Source organism: Loxodonta africana (assembly GCF_030014295.1).
Source record: "Loxodonta africana isolate mLoxAfr1 chromosome 14 unlocalized genomic scaffold, mLoxAfr1.hap2 SUPER_14_unloc_2, whole genome shotgun sequence".
NCBI lineage: Eukaryota > Metazoa > Chordata > Mammalia > Proboscidea > Elephantidae > Loxodonta > Loxodonta africana.
Window position 1 is genome coordinate 221,062 of NW_026974833.1, and position 22,858 is coordinate 243,919.

General features: G+C 42.5%; 1 long non-coding RNA gene across 1 annotated transcript in view; it reads right to left on the reverse strand.

Moving 5' to 3' along the window:
* LOC135229110 (uncharacterized) overlaps nucleotides 1-15,548 on the reverse strand; it is a 57,366-nt gene extending 41,818 nt beyond the window's left edge. Inside the window, exon 1 of the long non-coding RNA XR_010319897.1 lies at nucleotides 14,729-15,548. This is a non-coding gene — a long non-coding RNA (uncharacterized LOC135229110). The remainder of the gene's footprint in view (nucleotides 1-14,728) is intronic.
* Nucleotides 15,549-22,858: the final 7,310 nt, after the last annotated feature.

Here is a 22,858-nt window from a genome sequence, read left to right on the forward strand (position 1 = left end):
CACAATTCCCTCTTACAAGAACCTGAAAGCTGTTCACTGTGGATGTGGGAGGGACTCAGTAACACTTGCAGAGATTTCCACATGGGTGGGGTGCTCTAGTGTGAGCATCGGGGGAATGGACCCCATGTGCACTTTGCAGCCTTCTGCAGATTATGACACAACAAACATTCACTCTTCATCGTCCTACATCTTGGAAGAGAACAGAGGGAATTGTTAGGTAGGACCCTTCAAAAACGCAGGGCAAGAAATTTTATTGCAACATTAAATGGAAAATAAAGTCTTTCTACATTTTTCCTCCTTCCCTACCTCATTTCAAGGAGATAGCTGGTGTCACGGTGTTGAAGCCCTGAAACTTCAAGACTCTGAAGAGTCTGTGGTAAAAGCCTCAGCTCACTGGGGTGATCACACTGAGTGAACTGGAGCCCAGGGGAAGAGTGACACTCAGATAGTAGGGTCCTAGACATTGGGAAGGGGTAGGACCTCCTTCTTGATAGTGCCCTGGAGTAGGTTACAGCACCTCAAAGGCTGATGCAGACACATAAGTAGACAAACCCTGTTATGCTGTTGACAGCCCCACCAAGGTTCTCATGATCCAGCTGAGAATGGAAACAGCAGAACGAATGCTTCTAGAGAGATCACCCACATACGCTGAGGCAATGGGTGTGTTCAAGGTCTTCTCCAAGCACTGGTCCTTCATTAGACCCTGGGAATTATTGCATATCTGGAGGAGGGAGTACCCTAAAAGTAAGTGAGGTTAAAAACTCCCCTCAATTTTGTAAGCAGGTAGTTCTGAGCCTCAATTCATTTTATTTTTAAAAAAATCATGCTTTTATTCATACATGATTTTGTGCAGACTCACACATAAAATTCGTATTACTCATTCATGCATTAAGTCAACAAAGATTTCCTGTATAAACAGCTACATGTCAGACCCTAGGCCAGATGCTCTTGGTGATGAAATGACTTAGAGAAGTTGCCTCACTGCCTGGTGAGAGAAACGGCCAAGTTAACAGGTGTATCAGTCACGTATTGCTGTGTAACAAATGACTCCAAAAGGTAGTGTCTGAAAAAAACAACCATTTACTAAGCTCACAATTTTTCAGGTTGTCACTTTGGGGTTCTTCTGATCTGGGCCAGCCACAGTGGCTCGCAGCAGGGCTTATTCATCTGTCTACAATTTGATTCCAGGTCACCTTCGAGCCAGTTTCATAAAATCAACTCAGGGAAACCGCTGGATCCTCTTTCCAATGGTCCCTCAACATTCAGCAGGCTGGCCTGGGGTCATTCCCACAGGTTCTCAGGGTTTAAGAGCAACAAAAGGGCAAGACTCAATGTAAAATCTTTTCAATTCTCTCCTTCTATCATCTCTGCTACTATTTCAATGGCTGAAGCAACCGTAAGGTCGGCCTTCAACAGGTAGAAGAAGACTCCTACTGCTAATGAAAGGTGCTCCGGAGTCTCATAGAAGGCATGGGCACAGAGAGGGGAAGAATGTGTAGTAAATGCAATTATGTTTTATGCTGTGGTAAAAGGTTTCCTGGGTACAATGGAGTACAGAGCAAGAAGTGGACTCATCTACCAGGAGAAGATTCAGGGAAGACTACAACCAGGAAGTCATGCCTGAACCAAGTTGGGAATATGACTGAATAGTTAAGGGATGAAAAAAGGCCGAGCATCCAGGAAGCCCCAGGTATTTTCCACAGGCTTCAGTAAAAGGGGAAGGATGGCTTGATGAGAAAAGTCTGAGGAAATAGGGTAAAAGCACTGGGGGATTTGTTACTTTTGTGAACAGGCACAGATTATCTTTTGTTCTATTGTTTCCCTACCATTCCTGCCTCTTCTGTCCTTTGGGGTCACACAAAACAAGCCCCTACCATCCCCATGTTGGAACTTTTATTTTCCTTGGAGAAGTCTCCTCCTTCCTCATCACCACCCCAACCTTCTTAATTTCTTCCTCAAATGGTCTCCCCATTTGCTGGTTTCTCTTCTAAATGGCCTCCTAAACAAAAACAGAGTCTGTCATGGGATTTCCCCAAGTCAACTCCCAAACTTCCCATTCTGGCTGACCACAAAAGTCCTGAGTCTTAGGGCTTTTCGGTAAGTCATAAACCTCATCTGTTCCAATGGGGTCAGTTTTCTTCACCTCCACGCTTCACCAGGGAGAGTAGGCCAGCAGATGGGAAGGGAGAGAACATTTCCTAGTCAGAGAGCAGAGCCTGTGTGAAGACTCAGAGGCTAAGGAGACCTAAGAGGGGCTCAGAGTGGACATTTTATAACCAGAGCTGGAGAGACATGATTCCAACAGAGTCAAATGAGAGGACTGGGAGAAAGCAGCTGCCCATGATACTGTTATCATTCCCTGTGCTCTCTTTACCCACCAAGGGATAGTAACCCCTTACATGGCACCGAAAAGTTTCAATTCATTTTTAGTATCTAATCTCCTTCTTCCCACATTGGCACTAGCACTTCTCAAGCGCCTACCTGACAGTTTCATGTTTTTCTGGTTGCCCTGTTTAGCTTCAAACTGGGCCCATGGAACTCAGCACTGTCAGCAATGATGTCACACAGGATTACGGAAGCCTTGGTGCTAACTCAGATCTCAGCTGCATTTTGAAAAGGGTGCCGATCTCAGGTCTCGTGGGAGAGAAACCGTACCTACTGAATCAAGGAAATTCAGGAGCAAGCCAGAGTCCCCAGGTTATTAAAGCTTCCTGCTGGGAGAAGGGATAAAGGTCCTTCAGACCACTATGTTTGGACATCTTCACCCAAGCAGGATGAAACAGTGACACACGAGGAAAAGGCCTTTCTCTAAGACTCCAGATAAAGGTGAGGAAAAGTTGTCCCCGATTGATGAGTGCTACAGAACAAAAGGTCTGACTTCCAGCAGAAAAGAGAGCCATGGTAGGACAAGATGAAGGATTTGGGATGAATGGATAAGGTCATAAGAAAGATTCTCCTGAGAAAGCACATTCTGTCATTTAGTAGATAATTAACCAAAGTTTATTTTGTCAATAAGAAATGTAGGAATAAATGAGGGATGAAATGAAAGAATTCAATTGTAAGTTTGAGAGCTTTCCAGAATAGCTGCAGAAAAGGCACTCTTTTGTTCTGGATCTGAACATGGTGGAAAGGAAGGAAGCCAGTGGGCAACTGGGGCAGAGAGTATAGGATGGTGGAAAGGGTGGGTTGCAAGAAGCGTACGTCATTATTATATTTTCTAATGAGATGGAATTAATATACCATGTGAAGAACTAAGGAAATTTCTCAGGAGGTTCTGGGAGTGGTAGGTTGAAGAGGCCAGAACCCACATCAATGAGGGCAGAAGAAGGGCTGTAGACTCCTTCCTAGATCCAGGAACTCCCCTTCCCCTCTTGTGTCTCCTGCCCACCTCCCTCAAGAGCCTAACAACCCCTAACCACAAAGATGGCTACAGGATAGAATTTTTTATTTTCCTACTTTTCTCAACCTGAGCTTCATCTAGGATCAGTCATCTATCACTCTTTTCAGGGCAGTTTTGTTGCCCTCCCCACTACTATTACCTCTGCTGTCCTCCTCCACCCAGTGCTGCCCTCCACTGGCCCTGCTTCCTGCTGCTTGCTTCCTGCTTTTCTGACTGGCCTCTAATACCCTTTGAGAGATCCCCCACCCCATCTTCTGTCTGTCACTGGAGCTTACACTCCCCTCCCAAACTCCTTCTCTTTCTTCCTTAACTCGCCAATCCTTCCCTCAAACTCAGAAAAAAACTGACCCTTCAGCTGACATATACAAGCCCCGCTCGCCCACACAGGAGGCATGGTTGTGATTCAGCTAATAAGGTTTGTGCCATCAGGCTCTCAAATACGGACATCTGTTTCTGCCTCACGCTGAAGGACATGGTAATGGGCTTCTGTTCAGAGAAAGGCAATTTTAATCTCCTGGTGTAGGCTAGTTAAGGGTACGAGAAGTTTTAAATCACACAGAAAAGTACCAATTACGCTGTCTCTTTAAGTATAATTCCTTCTGTGAAAATCCTTCCCTTAAAAGGAGGATGAAAACAAGTTACAAAGAGGAGACCGATTCTCCTGTTTCAATGTTTACACTCTAAATTTACTAAAAAAAATAACTTTCATAGAAAACAGTTTTTAGAGAAACCATGTATTGTCATGAAGGTGCAGAGGATGAGGTAACTTCCATATTCCACAGGAGCAAATTCACTTCCATCCAACAAACGCAAAAAAAAAAAATTTTTTTTTAATGTGGCGATCCTCTGTTTATATTATAAACTATCACAGGATAAACCTTCGGCTGCTAACTAAAAGGTTTGGCAGTTGGAATCCACCAGCTGCTCCTTGGAAACCCTAAGGGGAGTTCTACTCTGTCCTATAGGGTTGCTATGAATTGGAATCTACTAAAAGAAAACTGGGAGTTTTATTTTTAAATCAATGTATTATAATTTTTGGAAAAACGACAGACTTTCGCTATAAGGTAGCACCATCACTGAAATTTTCTGGAGGAGACTTTATTGCCCAGAGTAAATTCCCTAAAGTATGGTCTGTGCCTGGGGAAGAAGAAAGAAACCATGGGGACTGTGGAAGTGGAGGATGGTGGTGATGGAGAGGCCTCCAGGGATCCCTAGACCAGAGACTTAGGTCACAGTTGAGACACCAGAGCCCAGAGGGCTCATGTAAATTAACTCTCCATTATTGCAAGTCCCAACCCAAGAGGAAAGTGTCACTCAGGGTAGAACATGAGAACAAAAAGCCCAAGTTCCAAGCCCAGGAGGATTCCCCAAGTATCAGCGAGGCCTTTTGCATCAGCTTCCACTAGGCAGAATTCCCACTCATCAAATTACTCCAGAGATCTATAGGTCAAGTATGAGTATTCTACCCAAGTGTGTAAGGTCAAGGGGTTAGCCATGGTCTGGCAGACCAGACCAAAACATCTCACACCCCTGTCGGGAAAAGGCCCCTGGTCTTGAGGCTGAGTTTTTGAAGAAAGTGAGTGCCATCAGGTCTGCCCTCAGTCTAACCAACACTGAGTTCCTGGTCAGCATCCTGGAGTCCTGGCAAGAAGAGCCAGGCACCTCCAGGAGCATCTGGAGGAGGAGACAGGGGCTGAAGAGGCTACCACACCTACTGGTGCTGCTACACATGTCGGAGACCTGGCTGCAGAGGGTGCAGGCATGGCCTCAAGGTCAAAGGAGAAAGCGCCTGAAGACGTGCTAGGACTCTTAGACTGAGAGGAGCAGGATGTCTGGACTGCAAAATACGCACCCTTCAGGGAAGAACTTCATTCAGGCTTCTTAAACCCACCTCACCTGGAAGATCCACTCTTTTAGCCTTGTGCCCCTTCCATGACCCCTCAAGTACATGGAGAGATCCAGCCCTAGAGCACCAGGGTGGAAGAAGCCCCAGGATAGCTGTCCAAAGACATGAGGTCCACTCCAAAGCTCCCCCCGCCAAGGAGAGAAGAGGACAAGACTCACCTGCAGATGAGGTCTCAGGGCCCTGAGAATGAGCACAATGTTTGTAAGGAAAGAGAAATGGGATTTCAGTGGGACATGGAAGTCTGAGAAAGAGCCTCTGCAAAGATACCTCTAAGGGAGGTGTGATTGTGAAGGTGGGCTGGTCACTGAGTTCTTTGTAGTACAAGGTACCAGACAGAAGCCAGACTCTGGGGGGAACCTGCCTGCCGGTGAGCAGTGGGCGTAAAACCCTAAACCAGTGAGAATCGAATCCCTTCCCAGCAGCTTCTGCACAGATCAGTGATGTTTGCTTGATCTTTCTCTTTTCTGTGGTCTAACCTGATCTGTCCTGAGATCAGAGAGTTGGAATAGAAAAGCCTGACTGAAATGAAATGAGCAAAGAGAAGACAAGGCCTCCTAAATCTGGTGAAGACAGAACACAGATAACCAAAGGTGAGGATGGGAAGAAAGAGATTGAGTTCCAAGTCCCATCCACAGTATCCCAGGGCCTGGGAATCCCTGGAAGTGCCAGAGGTGTGTACTCCCTGGGAGATGTGACCCCAAGTGTCAGAGGAAGCCCTACGGAGCAAGGAAGGAAGGGTAGGGACTCTAGGATGGGCACTTCCATACAGGCTGCCCATGTGAATTTCTCAGAGTGACCGTGACAGATCCTGAGAGGGACAGTTTGAGGCAAAGGAAAGTAAGTTTTCTGAAGAGGGGTGAATTCCACAGTCCCCTGATAATGAAACAGAAATCCTGTCCTGCTCAGAGGTACTGAGTAGGAGGGATTGTGAATTCCCATCCTGCACAGAGGCTGGCTGGGAAGTTCGACTGTCTAAAGACAATGTGGCCAAAGTCTTTTTTATCTTTCAAAGATATATCTTCAACTTCCTGCAAATTCAATCCTGGAAAAAAGCCTAGAATATACAAGTGTGGGTTTTTCAGGAGAGCAACAAGGGGAGAAGGTGATAGTGGCATATCAGAGAAGGAGAACAACAGTCTAATAGTCCCTGTGTTACTTAATGAATCACACATGGTGTCCAGCATTCTTCCTTATCTGTAGACATGTAAATGCAGTAGATGTTTTAGCAATAACTGAATTAATCCTCACAGAATTCTTTTTGGCCATTTCCAGGTACAGAGACCAGAAGAAGTCATTAGTTACAAGAGCAAGCAATAATTCGCTGGTCTGAATTTTGTTCAATATCTGTGTTTGCCCTTCATAGATTGATAAAAGTCTCTGAATCTGGCATTGAAGACAGTGTCTTCTCTATTGTTATGGATTGAATAGTGTCCCCCAAAATGTGTGCCAACCTGGCCAGACCATGATTCCCAGTATTGTGTGGTTGTCCTGCATTTTGTGATCTGATGTGATTACTTATGTGTTGTAAATTGTAACCTCTGTGATGTTAATAAGGTGGGATTAGAGGCAGTTAGGTTAATGAGGGAGGACACAATCTACAGGATTAGGGTGAGTCTTGAGTCAGTCTCTTTTGAGATACAAAGAGAAGAGTGAGCAGAAATGAGAGGGACCTCATACTACCAAGGAAGAAGTGCCTGGAGTGGAGCACGTCTTTTTGACCCAGTGTCCACGCGCTGAGAATTTCCTAGGCCAGGGGAAGATAGATGACAAGGACCTTCCCCCAGAGCCACAAAGAGAGAAAGCTTTCTCCTAGACCTGGTGCCCTGACTTCAAACTTGTTGCTTCTTAAACTGTGAGAGAATAAGTTTCTGTTTGTTAAAGCCATCCACTTGCGATATCTCTGCTATAGCCACACTAAAAAAAAAACTAGATAACTAAAAAACACATATATAAAACAGTCAAAAGAAAAAAAGTTTCAAATACACACACATACACGTATGATGGTATTAAACTTTAAAAGCTTTTACATTCTTATAACACATTTAACAATAGAGATTTGTATATAGAAGTTATAATAAGAGCCATCCCCACATAAGTATATTGTACCTGCTCCCCTGAAGTGTCCAGTGTCCAAAGATACATATGTACCCTTTTACACACTTCTTTTTGCCGGGACACATGTAAGTACATTCATTTGTTTGTTTTTATGGAAATTAGGTCACACTCTACCCATGTTTTTCTCTGAATCACTCTTCACTTGGTCAATATCATGAGTCAGAATCAGGCCAGGGGCTGACTGCAGAACAGATGATCAGTTGCTCATATTCACGTTCAAATTGAAGCTGAAGAAAATTAAAACAAGTCCATGAGTCAAAGTATGCCCTTGAGTATATCAAACCTGAATTTAGAGACCATCTCAAGAATAGATTTGATGCACTGCACACTAATGATAGAAGACCAGATTAGTTGGGGGATGATAGCAAGGACATCATATATGAAAAAAACAAAAAGTCATTAGAAAGACAGGAAAGAAAGCAAACACCAAAGAGGATGTCACAAGAGACTCTGAATCTTGCTCTTGAATGTACAGTAGCTAAAGAGAATGGAAGGAAAAATAAAGTAAAAGAGCTCAATAGAATACCTGAAAGGGAAGCTGGAGAAGACAAAGTATGATAATATAATGTGAACAGATCTGGAGTTAGAAAACCAAAAGGGAAGAAAACACCTGGCATTTCTCAAGCTAAAAGAACTGAAGGAAATATTCAAGCCTCTAGGTGCAATACTGAAGGATTCTATGGGCAAAATATCGAACAACAGAGGAAACATCAAAAGTAGATGGAAGGAATACAAAGACTCAATACACCAAAAACAATTGGTCGACGTTCAACCATATCAGGAGGTAGCATAGGATCAAGAGCTGATGGTACTGAAGGAAGAACTCCAAGCTGCACTGAAGGCATTGGCACAAAACATGGCTCCAGGAATTGATGGCATACCAAATGAGATGTTTCAACACAGGGACGCAGTGCTGGAGGTGCTCACTTGTCTATTCCAATATATTTGGAAGACAGCTACCTGACCAAATGACTGAAAGAGATCTATATGCGTGCCCATTCCAAAGAGAGGTGGTCCAACGCAATGCGGAAATTATCGAGCAATGTCATTAACATTACATGCAAGAAAAATTTTGCTGAATTTAATTTAAAAACAGTTGCAGCAGTACACAGACAGGGATCTACCAAAAATTCAAGCTGGATTCAGAGGAAGACATGGAACGTGGGATATCATTTCTGATGTCTGATGGATCTTGGCTGAAAGTAGAGACTATAACTAAGATGTTTACCTATTTTTGTTTACTATACAAGCACACTCAACTGTGTGGCTCATGACAAATTATGGATAGCTTACCAAAGAATGGGAATTCCAGAACACTTAACTGTAGTCATGCGGAATATCTACGTAGACCAAGAGGCAGTCATTTGAGTAGGGCAAGGGGATACCGTGTGGTTTAAAATCAGAAAGTTATGTGTCATGGTGGTATCCTTTCACCATACTTACTCAATCTGTATGCTGAGCAAATAATCTGAGAAGCTGGTCTGTAAGAAGAAGAACATGGCATCAGTTTTGGAGAAAGATTCACTAACAACCTATGATATGCAGCTGATACGACCTTCCTTGCTGAAAGTAAAGAGGACTTGAAGCAGTTACTGATGAAGATCAACCACTACACCCTTCAGTATGGATTACACCTCAACATAAAGAAAACAAAAATTCTCACAACTGGACCAGTAAGCAACACCATGATAAATAGAGAAAATACTGAAGTCATCGAGCAATTCATTTAACTTGAATCCATAATCAATGCCCACAGAAGCAGCAGTCAAGAATTCAAACAATGTATTGCATTGGGCAAATCTGTTGCAAAAGACCTCCTTAAAGTGTTGTGAAGGAAAGATGTCACTTTGAGGACTAAGGTGTGCCTGAGCAAAGCCATGATATTTTCTATTACCTCACATGCTTGAGCAAGTTAGACAATGAATGCGGAAAACCGAAGAACTGATTCATTTAAAATATGGTGTTGGCAAAGAATACTGAATATACCATGGACTGCCAGAAGAATAAACAAATCCATCTGGGAAGAAGTACACCAAGAATGCACCTTAGAAGCAAGGATGGCGAGACTTCGTCTCACGTGCCTTGGACATATTTTCAGGAGGGACCTGTCCCAGGAAAGGCTCATCATGCTTGGAAAAGCTGAGGGTCAGAAAAAAAGAGGAAGGCGCTCAACAACATGAACTGACACACTGGCTGCAAGAATGGGCTCAAACATAGCAATGATTGTGAGGATGGTTCAGGATCAGGCGGTGTTTCATTCTGTTTTACACAGGATCGATGGCCTCTAACAGCCACAACTAACATATGTAAGCATATATGGGGGTGTGTGTGTGTGTATACCCATTGCCGTCGAGTCGGTTCCAACTCATAGTGACCCTACAGGACAGAGTAGAACTGCCCCACAGAGTTCCCAAGGAGCGCCTGGTGGATTCGAAATGCTAACCTTTTGGTTAGCAGCTACAGCTATTGACCATTATGCGATTAGGGTTTCCATATAAAAAAAAAAAAAAAAATTTTTATATATATATATACACACACATATATATACACACACTCTTTTTTTTTTCATATATATGTGTGTATATATATATTCTGTTCACCAGTTTTGCATCTCTAGAGATCCCAGGCTAAGACATTTGGTACCTACACTGGTTCCAGAGGAACCAAATCTTAAGGACGAGTTTTCTGAATTGATTCTCAAGTCTGGCTAATCTTAAAGGCACTGATGACTGTCTCCAGTAGTAAATAGGCTATTGCTAATCCATGGTGGGAGGTGACAATAGAAATACGCAAAATACTACTACAACTGGATCAAATATTTGTGAGAGACAAGGCTCTGCCTGATTACATATTTGATACTTTTCTATAATTTTGTCAGAATAAGAATAATAAGGAAGCTGCTTGGTTGGTCCTGCTTTTGCTAGCCACACTGGTGAATGAAAGAAATGGACTCAAAGCTCAAGCACCACATACAAGATCTGAAAGCTGCCACTTGTGCCCAGAAAGAAAACCATATTTCTTATAGTAACAAGGCTAATGCTGCCAAAAATAAACTCTGATTCTTATCATAAGAGTGACTGAATTAAAGCGCCAGTTGAATATCCAACCTCAAATGGTTTCTGAAGTTAAAGTAAGGGCACTGATTGGGAAGAAATGGGATCCTGAAACTTGGGATGAGGACATATGGGCAGATAGTCAGGAAGCGGGGGACGATGAACCTCCAATTTCTGTTGAATCGCTCTTCCTAACAGAACCAGACCTCTTACTCCCATCTGAAGAGATTCTCTAACTTTGCCGGCTAAGCCACCCTTCCCAGTAAAACAATTATCCCTTCCACCTCCATCTGATGAGATTACCCCAGCTGTGCCTGAAGTGTCTTGTTTGAGTTGTCTCCTGGGGTGGTGTCTGGGGCATTGCCTGGGGTATCACCTTAGGCAGATGCCTTATAAGACACGGCTGAACATCCCACTGCCACTGTCCATTTTTGCTTCTAGACCTATACCTAGGCTTCAGTCCCAACAAGCCCCAAAAGGTGAGCTATGAAGTGTGACCCAGGAAAAGCTATGCTAAACTCCAAAAGAACTGCTTGATTTTTCTAATATATACATACAGAAACCTGGTGAATATGTGTGGGAATGGCTATTATGGGTGTGGGATAACGGTGCAAGCAACATAAAGGTGGATTAGTCTGAGTTTATTGATATAGACCCAGGAAGCATAGATTCTTCATTCAGTGTTTCAGCTTCAGAGGTTAGAAAAGGATCTCATAGTTTATTTGGCTGGTTTACTGAAGCATGGATTAAGTGGTGGCCTAAAATAAATCAAGTGGAAATGGCAGATCTGCCATTGTATACTGTAGGAGAAGGTATCCAAAGGCTGAGGGAAATTGGCATGTTAGAATGGATTTATTAGGCTGGACCCACAGACCCACACACGGAGTGCCCAGAGGGCTCTCTTTTTACCATAGCAGTGAGGTACAAATTTGGGAAGCAAGCCCCAGCATTATTGAAGACTTCTGTGGTTGCTATTTTATGTAAGTAAGAGTCCACAGTGAGAACTGCCCTAACTGAATGAAGACACCTGACTACAATGCAGTTGACTGGACCCCATGGTGGTAGCAGCCAAGTGGTGGCACTCAATCAACAAAGACAAGGTGGGTGTGGTTACCGTAACAGACAGTAGAGTCAAAGCAGTAATCAGAACAGTCTGCTCGCGTGGATTTATGGCATTGGCTACTTAGTCATAGTGTCCCTGGGAGTGAAAGAGCTGGGAAATGTACATCTCCTGGTACCTAGCGTCTTAGATATCTAGTGCTCCTGTAACAGAAATACCACAAATGGATGACTTTAACAAAGAAAATTATTCCCTCACAGTCTAGGAGGCTATAAGTCCAAATTCAGGGTGCCAACTCCAGGGGAAGGCTTTTTCTCTCTGTCACTCCTACGAGAAGGTCTTTGTCACCAATCTTCCCCTGGACAAGAAGGTTCTCAGCACAGGGATCCTAGGTCCAAAGGATGCACTGCTCCTGACACTTCTTTCTTGGTGGTACTGAGGTCCCCCTGTCTCTCTGCTCTTTTCTCTTTTATATCTCAAAAGAGATTGACTTAAAACACAACTTAATCTTGTAGACTGAGCCCTGCCTCCTTAACATAACTGCTTCAAATCCTCGATCATTAACATCATAGAGGTATGATTTACAATACATTGGAAAATCACATCAGCTGACAAAATGGTGGATAATCGCACAATACTGAGAAGCATGGCCTAGTCAAGCTGATATATACATTTTGGGAGGACAGAATTTAATCTGTAACACCTAGTATGCAGCTATCGACCTGTTAATGCCTTTTTCTCCATACCTGTTTCGAAGTATCACCAGAAACAGTGTGCCTTCTCTCTGACCTAAGTATATAAGGACAAAATAATGTACAGGAATCTCTGTTACATTTTCTCCATCTTACCATCATTTGGCCTCATACGCAGACCCAGTCACTTAATTGCGCAGCAGAATGAAGAGATTAAAGCCCCAACATTCTTGCCAGTGGACCAGGAAGGTAGCTGCTCAGACATCAGAGAGCCTCAGAGAGACAGAGACCAGGCGGCTCAAGAAAGGGATACCATAAAGTTGTTTTTCATACCCCTCCCCACTCCCACAGTTGCATATGCTTTGCTCTGACCCTAAAAAGTAGATCAATCCTTTGAGAACTGCATTATGGGTTAGAACACCAACAAGGTCCCAGACTGAGTGACACTCCCATAGATTACATCCAAATATCACTGCAAAGTCTTCAAAATCTGAACTGACATCTGAGCCACAGCACACAGAAGTTGGGAAAGAACCTGCAGCCTGAACATAACTGGGTCAAGTGATTCCTAAAACAAACAACATCGACATTTTCTGTAAGATTGAAGTAAGACACAGTCTTGGAAACACAGACAAAAACTTTAAAAAGCTACTTTAACCATGCTCAAAGAAGTAACAGGCACAACTTAGAAAAATAGAAAAATACACAGAAACCATTCACAAATGAAAATTTTAGACAGGAAAAACAGAAAAATGGAGATAAAAAATTCACTTGATCAGCTCTACAGCGGAATGCTGTTGACAGACAAAAGGATCAATGAGATGAAAACAGTTCAATTGAAAATATCCAATCTGAAAACAGAGAACAAATATTGCAAAAAAAATGAACAGAGCCTCAAAAATATCTAACATTTATTTATTGGAATTCCATACGGTGTAGAGAAAATATGTGGTGTAGAAAAAAGTATCTGAAGAAATACTGGCTCAACACTTTCCCAATTTGTTGAAAGACATAAACTTACAGATTCAAGAAGCTATGCAAACTCCAACAAGTTAAATTCACATAATTTTACGCCCAAATGCCTCATTGTCAATTGTGGAATAACAAGGACCAAGAAAATATCTTCAAAGAAGCTAGAGAGAAAACAACTCATCTCACACAGGAGAAACAATTGGAATGACTCTGTATTCATCATCAGAAGCCATGGAGGCCAAAAGGCTGTGAAAACAACATTTTTTCAACACTGAAAGAAACATTAACCCAGTGTTCTATAGGCTGTTATTTCCTTCATGAGTAAAGGAAAAATATTGACATTCTCAGGTGAAAGACGCTTAAGAGAATTCATCGCCACCAGACTTGCTCTAAATGAAACACTAAAGGAAGTTCTTCAGGTGGCAGGCTTGGAATTTCAGGAATTATGGAAAGCAACAAAGTCGAAAGTACCTTCTGAAGTTTGCCGTTCAGCCAAAGATTAGACAGGTCTATAAAACAAACAATAACACACGTGAAGAAAGTGTTTCTTAGTTCAATCATGTGTATGAGACCAAAAGTACAAAACCAACCCAAAAGCGCTGAAAAGAGGGCAGGATGGAACAGGAATCATGGCGGATGGAAACGGGGAACTGGAGCATAGGAGAGGAAAATATTGACACATCATGAATATTGCAACCAATGTCACAAAACAATTGTGTATAAATGGTTGAACAAGAAAGTAATTTGCTCTGTAAAGTTTCAAATAAAGCACAATAAAAAATAAAAAAAAGTGGTAGGTATCTCGGTAAACATATTATGCCAACCCTGTTGTCACTGCACAACATGGTGCAGGACTCCCCTCTTTGGATAGACTTTCTAGCCTATTGGAAAAACTTTGGAATATACTCTTGGTGGCAAATTAGTATTAGAGAATGGGGTTAATTTTGAAAATATGAGATGTCTGTACTCATGCCTGGTGAATAAACTGGATAATAATATTTTCAGAGCTAAATGAGATGTTCTAACAGAAAAATAGGCCTGAATTCCCACGTGGGCCATGAGCCTACTACTCTGAAGGCCTTTCCCAGAGAGGCATTTCAGGCACTTCTAGAGCAGCAGGAGCACTGGGGAATGCAGGTGTCAACCTCCCCCAGGGCCTTCTCTGAGGGGTAAGTACCTGCTTTAGTACTGAGCTTAGTGGTTCATAAATTGTCATTCTGCATAAGGTCTTCAGGTTCAAGTCTGTAATCCAGCTGGGATTCTGTGTGTGCTGCATCTCTGCATCAAAAGAACATGCTTCTAGAAGCAGAATGCCAGGAGAGAGGTGGTTGGGCAGTTGGCGTTGGGGGGTGCTGCGCAGACAGGGGTGCCCGAGGGAGGCACAATATAGTCATTCTGCAGGAGGTCTAGTCCTTCTGCACAAGAATTAGAATGCTTCTCAATGCACAATAGTTTACATGCAGGACATAAACAAAGTTACTGAAGGACAAAGTTGAATAGTAAACCAAGCCACTCCCTGTCAATCCTTACCTGAGAGGGTCTTCATCAGGACTTCCGGGGATGGAGAAGGAAACAGTAAACGCTGATTTATTTTACCTCTTCCTTCCTCAAGAAACAGGAACTGGTGTTAAGATGTCAGGTGTCAAGCCCCAAACTCCTCTTCTGGTCTGTATTTAAGCTGTATAATAAAACTGGGAATCAGGCAATCAGCCATGAGCAGACAGACCCAGGAGTATTTCCAGTGCCCCACATCTTTGAGCTCCAGTGAGATCCTGTTCTTAGTCCCTAGATTAGCAGAGGAGCTGAAAGACTGAAATTCCGCGTTTTCAGGCAACTTGGGCTTCAAGCAGGCACTTATTGCTAAAGTCGTATTTCTCTGTGTTAATTTATGATCCTTAACTCAAATCCGGACTTTTAAGCTCATTTTGATAACTCCTCATTAGTCTGCCTAGACAAGAGTCTGCTCACAGTCAGTGATGACAATGGAGGAAACAAAGTCCCTAGCCCAGAGGAGGGACTGTTCCCCAGATTTGGGGCAATGCCCCTGGGGAGCATCGGCGAGGTGCACTGTGGCCTCTGTGGATTTGCCTTCTGCTCCTGGAATTGCACCCTGGGGGCCTCCATATGCAGACGCAGAGTCCGTGGGTGACCACAACTCCTGCCCTTCTGGGTCATCGTCCGGACGCACGTTGCGATATGCTTCCTGCCCTCCTTCCCAGCATAAGTGCTGCGATCACACGTGGCAGAACCAGTTCCCAGGTCCAGACCCTAGGTCTTGCCCTCCTTGGCCTTAGGCTTCCCCTAGTCCTGGGGGAACCCGCAAGCCTGGCGGGTGCGAGGTTAGCACCCGGCTGGGCGGGCTTGGGCCTGTCTCAAAAGGCTCATGGCGCACGCAGGTTCCACCTCCTTGGAGTCTGCAGGCTTGCAGTGGGCAGCCCGGCATTTCCTGCCTCCCTCGGGCGCCCTCTCTGGGCAGCAGCTCCCCTCCCCCCGCCCCGCCAACCACCCAACAGTCGCACTGCCTGCTTTCTGCTTCTAGAAGCGTGTTCTTTTAATGCACACATGCACACACACAGAATCCCAGCTGGATTACAGACTTGAACCTCAAACGCACAACTTTAAAACTACTAGACTGGGGAGGGGGGGTATTGGCAGTGAAAAAAGGAAAAAAAAATAAGAAAGAGAACAATTACAAAAAAAGTATTAGAAGACTGTAACCTCACGTTATGGACTCAAGAAGGCTGCGGATACACAACTACGTAGATAGCATACTGTTGTCTCTTTCTTTGCAAATAAGTCTTAGATGAGGGAATTTGGTACCGGGAAGAGTTGCAGAGCCTGACTTTGGGGAAATCTGGGATTGATTAATTGGCTTGCATGAGGCTACAAGCCCTGATAATCAATATTTAAAGATGAGATTCGAGCAATCTAGAACATGCATCAGAATTTTTTACAAGTAAATTAGCACCAGAAGAGGCCTTTAACCACTAAATAAAATGGGTCAGTAGTTCAAGATCTCCCTACAAAGAAAATGGCAGACCTAGATCGTTTCCAGTCAGGTTCCAGCAAACATGCAAGAAACAGTCATTTTAATCTTGTACATAGTCAACAGAGATTAGAAAACCATGAGATACTCCCCTAACTTGATCCTTATGGCTAGTTTAAAAATGATAACAAATTAGAGAAGGAAGGTAGAAGAAGAGTTAGAGGACAAGCACACTCAGTAACTGAGATGCAAAACCCTACATAAGATGCCAGCAAAGGAAATCCAGCAAAGGGTAAACCACGTAACATGCCATGATCAAGGCGGTTTATTGTAGGCATACAAATTTGAGTGGACATTAAAGATTTAGTAATTTCATTCACCACATGCATAGGTGAAAGAGGAGAAGACATATGCTCACCTCAAGAGATGGGGGCAAAGCAGGTTGATAAAATCCAATCACACGGAGAGATAAGGACTAGGAGCAAACATGGAACAGAAAAGGAGTTCCCGAACGTGGAAAACTACAACTAGCATGATAGTTCATGGTGATGTGTGGGACATTCTCTTTAAAATTAATAAAAAATAAAATAAGGATGCTTCTATCATTATTTTTATTAAACATTTAACACTGGAAGTGTAAGCTAGTACAAAAAAAGTATAACTGCTATTCATAGATTATAGGACTGTCTCCATTGAAAACCGTAGAAAATATTGGAATTAATAGTAATCATAAATAAAAAATAAATTGAAATTTCAATGCGTCAGCATCAAGCGGACTCTGTCATAGCTCTTAGGTGAAAGCAAAGGACACTGATAGGGAAAGAGGAGGTTCGGGTGGGCTAGACCAAGGAGGGAAGAAAATTATTCTGCACTGGGCTGAACTTATAAGCACGGGTAGGTGTGTTAGTTACCTAGTCCCTCCATAACAAAAAATAACACAACTGGATGGCTTTTAAAGGACAGAAATTTATTTTCTCACAGTTTAGCAGGTAGTAGTTCGAATTCAGGGCATGGCTGTAGTGGGAGGTCCTTCCTTGTCTACCTCAGCTTCTAGTAGATGCCAGCAATCATTTGTGTTCCTGGCCTTCTAGAAGCATCTGTCTTCTTTGTCTGTCTTCCTTTTCACCTGTTTGTGTCTGTCTGTGTGTATTCTGCTCCTTTTATAACTAAGAAGAGTTAGGCTTAGGACCCACCCTACATTGGTATGACCTCATTCACATAATAAAAGCAGGCCCCTTATTTCCAAACAAGGTCAGAATTACAGGTACAGGGGTTAGGATTTCCACATACATTTTGGAGGGACACAATTCAATCCCTAACAGTCGACTTACCAGATATTCTGGATTGAGAGTACTCACATGAACAGCTGAGAGTAGTTCCAATTCTTTGCTACATTCAGTGGCTGAAACTTGTCTCAATGGTCACCCATAGGAATGTTGGAGCAATTTATTGTGCAGGACCTGGCCTACCATTCCTAATCATGTCCATTGTGTGGAAAAACACACACTCCCATCACCGAAGCCTTGAGAAATTCATCGATAAGAACGGAATGGTGGTTGGAACCAAGAATTGTTTCATAGCCTAGATAACATGGTGCAGCTGTTAGATACCCACATGGAGATGTCAGGTAATAAAACTTCACCCCACACGGAGATGTCAAGAATAATACCAACAGCTAATGTTCATTGAGTACCTACACTGGTGCCAGGCACTCCTGTGCTTTCCTTTCATGTTTGCTTTTCATGATGGCCATATGAGGAATGTATCATTATAATGCATAAAGAGGTCAATACAGAGAGTTAGGCTGACATTTGAATATATGAGTCTGGACCCAGGAGGAGTTTGAATGGATGGAGCTATAAACCTCACGTCCTTAGCTACAAATAGACAGCAGTAAACTCACTGAGGCATCCTAGAGGGAGGGTGTCAGTAGAGAGAGGAGCAGGCACCAAGCCCAAGGGTACTCGGGTATCTAGAAGCCTGCCAGGTGAACAGCAGCCAACAAGCCTCTCTGAAGTCCAGTGTGGTTCCTGGAGGGTTGTCTGTCCTTGCTCTCAGCTGCATTTCCCCAGTGCTCCTCCCCCCTGCACTGGGTTGTCCCCTTCATGAGGACAGGGACAGTGTGTACCTTTCACCACTGTATCTGCATAACATAGACTACTTCTGGCCCATGGAATATACTGACTGAATGAAAAATAAACAAAGGATAAGTACGTAAAATCCTTCGTAGTTGATACCTTGAAATACATTAAGGGGCTTCATGAGTAAGAGGGAGAAAAATTGATCAGGGCTGCTTCTGAGACCATCCCTTAGGCGTAATGAGTGTTAAACAACACTTAAACAAAGAGATTTAATGGCAGAGATGTATGTTAAAAAGATGTAAGTATAGCTTAAAGATTACTAGAAACATGCACATTTATTATTGCAACTATAGTCAAATCGCTAAAAACCATATAGTACATGCACACAGAATATTACAAAGTAATTTAATGCCCTCATTAAAAAAAACAAAAAAAATTACCATGAAAAGACTAATGTTGAATGAAAATATCAGGATATAATATCTGTGTTAATATACATAAATGTGTGTGCGAATACACACATAAAACCAGTTGCCACTGAGTCAGTTCTGATTCATGATGACACCAGTGTGCCAGAGTAGAACTGTACTCCATAGGGGTTCCAATGGCTGAGTTTTCGGAAGTAGGCTGCCAGACCTCTCTTTCATAGCAATTCTGGGTGGACCTGAACTCCAACTTTCTGTCAGCAGCTCAAGATATTAACCATTTGCATCAACCAGAGACTCTAATACACATACATGCCAATATAAGCAAGAAAATAGACATATCGGAACGTTAATTTATTCGATGCATTACGTATGCTTTCTTGTTTTTTTTTTTTTTTTTTTTTGCATACTTTCCCATTGCTTCCAAGTTTTTGAGGAATAGAATGTACTTCTGGAAAAATTCATGAGAGATTTTTAAGTAAGGAAATAATTAACAGAAACAGAATGAGTAAATCTGTGGCAAGGCAGCCCATGAACCCAAGATTACAGTAACACTGGTATGAAAAGCAGAATTGTGGAGTCCTGAAGCTCAGTGGTTCCATGCATCCATCAGAAAAGAGGGAAGAGCAAATAAACAAGGAGAAAATACAGTGAGCCAGAGGAGTGGGAGCCCTCTGTTGTGGGCACAGTTTTCTCATGAAACTTTAGATGGACACAGTGGGTGGGATTATCCACTTCCATCATACAAACATTTTTATTACCCTTGATTTTAACAGAACTATGTTATAAAAACAAATAATAAAATAAAGTATAATAAAAGAATAAATCTCATCAGTGGACTACTATCATTTTCCCCAGCCACTGAGGAGGGCAGGAGACACACAAGGGAAAGAAGATGGAGCAGTGTGAAAACTCATGCTAAGTGGGGAGGAGAGCGTTTCTGAGACAGGCCTTAGCTGCTACCACCTAGGGAAGTAGGCAGCCATGCACAACCAACTGGAAGAAATGGCACATTATTTCTGAGACCTACTCCAGCTCATAACAAATTATGGATAACATGGGGAAGAATGAGATTTCCAGGACACTTAACTGTTTTTATGAGAAACCTGTACATAGAACAAGAGGCAGTCATCTAAACAGAACAAGGAATACAGCATGGTTTAAAGTCAAGAAAGGTGTGCATCACTGTTGTATCCTTTCACCATATGTATTCAACCTGTATGCTGAGCAAATAATCTGAGAAGCTGGTCTGAAGAAGAATAAGGCATCAGGATTGGAGGAAGACTCATTAATAACCTGAGATATGCAGATGATACAATCTTGCTTGCTGAAAGTGAAGAGGCCTTAAAGCATTTACTGCTGAAGATCAAAGACTACAGACTAACAGCCTAACAACTGGACCAATAAGCAACATCATGATAAATGGAGAAAATGTTCACGTCATTAAGGGCTTCATTTTTACTTGGATCCACAATAAACACCCACGGAAGCAGCAGTCAAGAAATCAAACGACACATTGCATTGGGCAAATCTGCTGCCAGAGGCCTCTTAAAGTGTTCAAAAGTACAGATGTCACCTTGAAAACTAATGTGCGCCTGACTCAAGCCATGGTGCTTTCAGTCGCCTCATACGCACACGAAAGGTGGGCACTGAATAAGGAAGACCAAAGAAAAATTGAAGGCATTGAATTACGGTGTTTGCAAAGAATATTGAATATACCATGGACTGCCAAAAGAATGAACAAATCTGTCTTGAAAGAAGTACAGCCAGAATATTCCTTAGAAGCAAGAATGGCGAGGCTTCATCTCACATATTTTGGACATGTTGTCAGGAGAGATCAGTCCCTGGAGAAGCAGGTCATACTTGGTAACAAGTGGCCACAACAATTGGCTCAAACATAACGATGACTGTGAAGGTGACGATAGGTAGTTTAACATACATTTTGACCCATATGAATTAAAATTTAAACAATTATTTCATGCCTTTTTGTAGGGGTTTTAGAATATACAATTAAAATAAATGTAAACAATTAATAGAAAAAATCTCTGAAAATAAAATTTAATTTTTTTAAATCACTGCTCCATACCCCAGATCTAAATGGCTTGATATAAAGCACTGGTCTTTGTGATTCACAAAAAGGAGGTGCCAATTCCTGGAGGGGGGATGGGAGGATAGAGAGAGTTGGAAGCTGGCAAAATTGTCACGAAAGGAGAGACTGGAAGGGCTGACTCATTAGGGGGAGAGCAAGTGGGAGTACGGAGTAAGGTGTATACAAACTTATATGTGACAGACTGACTTCACTTGTAAACTTTCACTTGAAGCTCAATAAAAGTTAATATAAAAAAAAAGCCCAGCCCTGACCAATGTTTGCTTAAAAACTTTGAAAGTTTGTTCCTCTCTAAAATAAAGCAGGGTCTAACTTTAAAAATAAATAAATAAATGTAAACAATTATTAGAAAAAATCTCTGAAAATAAAATTTAATTTTTTTAAATCACTGCTCCATACCCCAAATCTAAATGGCTTGATATACAGCACTGGTCTTTGTGATTCACAAAAAGCAGGTACCAATTCCTGAACAAGAACTGAAATGACAGGAGAAACCCCCCATGCTGTTATAGCCCTGAGTATGGGCCCTAATCCAGTGATCTGTCTTCATTAATTCCTTTTCATTTCATCTCTGTGAAAGAGGGGAGGGAGAAGGTGAGAGAGAGTTACATGTGCCTATTCTGTTCTTTAGCATCCAGTTCACTGCCAGGAACAAGTATTCGTAAGAGTTTAAAAAACGTTAAAGTACAAATAAGGAGGAAAACCTCCTAGTATATATATGTATTCGGTGGCACAAAGAGTTAAGTGCTCAGCTACTAACTGAAAGGTTGGCAGTTTAAATACACTCAGAGTTGCCTTGGAAGAAAGGCCTGGCAATCTACCTCCAAATAGTCACAGCTATTGAAAACCGTATGGAGGGCAGTCCTACTCTGAAAACTCACGGGGTCGTCATGAGTGAAAATCTACTCAACGGCAACTGGATTGGTAATCTATATATGGCATAAATGTTCGGAAAATTAGTTTCTGAACATATACGCGGCATACAGAATACACTGCACATTAGTATTATGTGCCAAAACCCACTGTCATCAAGTCGATTCTAACTCACAGTGACCCCAAAGGACAGAGTAAAACTGCCCCATAGGGTTTTCACTGAAGCAGACTGCCACGTCTGTCTCCTACAGAGAGGCTGGTGGGTTCGAACCACTGACCTTTCAGTTAGCAGCCAAGTTCTTTAACCACAGAGCCACTAGGGCTCACTGCTGTCATGTACGGTGATTACATAAGCAAATTCTGAAACAAACTGCCTGGGTTTAAATCCTAACTCAATTTATCAGCTGGGTGATCTGGGCACGTTACTTTACCTCTCACTGCCTCAGTTTCCCATTTCTAAAATGGGTCTTATTCAAAAGGTTGTTACGCAGGTTAAATAAAACACACAAGGCACTTAGAAAAAGGCCTTACACACAGAATGAACACAATAATTGTTAGCTTTCATAATTATTAAGGGAATACAAACAAACGGCTAGGTTGAAGGAACTTCCATTGAGAAAGAGCTGAGTTCCAAAATTCATGTGTAAAGTCATTTACATCAACTGTTAAAGTTGTATGTTTAGATTCAAGTGATTACTGAGGTGTGTTATGATCTTGAACAGAGTTCTGGGGACTATACAGGCAGACTCTGCATGCCCTTCTCCTGCACATCCATTCCATCTCCCTTGGAGCCCAGACATCATGTTATCAATTAAACCCCTCCCACGCTGGTGGTGTACTGTTTAAGAGCTACGGCTGCTAACCAAAAGGTCATCAGTTCAAATCCACCAGGCGCTCCTTGGAAAGTCTATGGCACAGTTCTGCTCTGCCCTATAGGGCCGCTATGAGTTGGAATAGACTCAGTGGCAATGGGTTTTTAACGGGTATGAGGTAACTGTGCAGTGCTTAAAGACATACCAAAAGCAACCACGAACACAAAAGTATAGTAAAACGTTCTTATTTCAGAGTAGCAAAACCTTAGTTTCTAACACAGTGGTGAATTAGGGTGGACTGTGGATCAAGAGGAGCTCTGGTGGCATAGTGGTTAAGAGCTCAGCTGCTAACCAAAAGGTCAGCAGTTCGAATCCA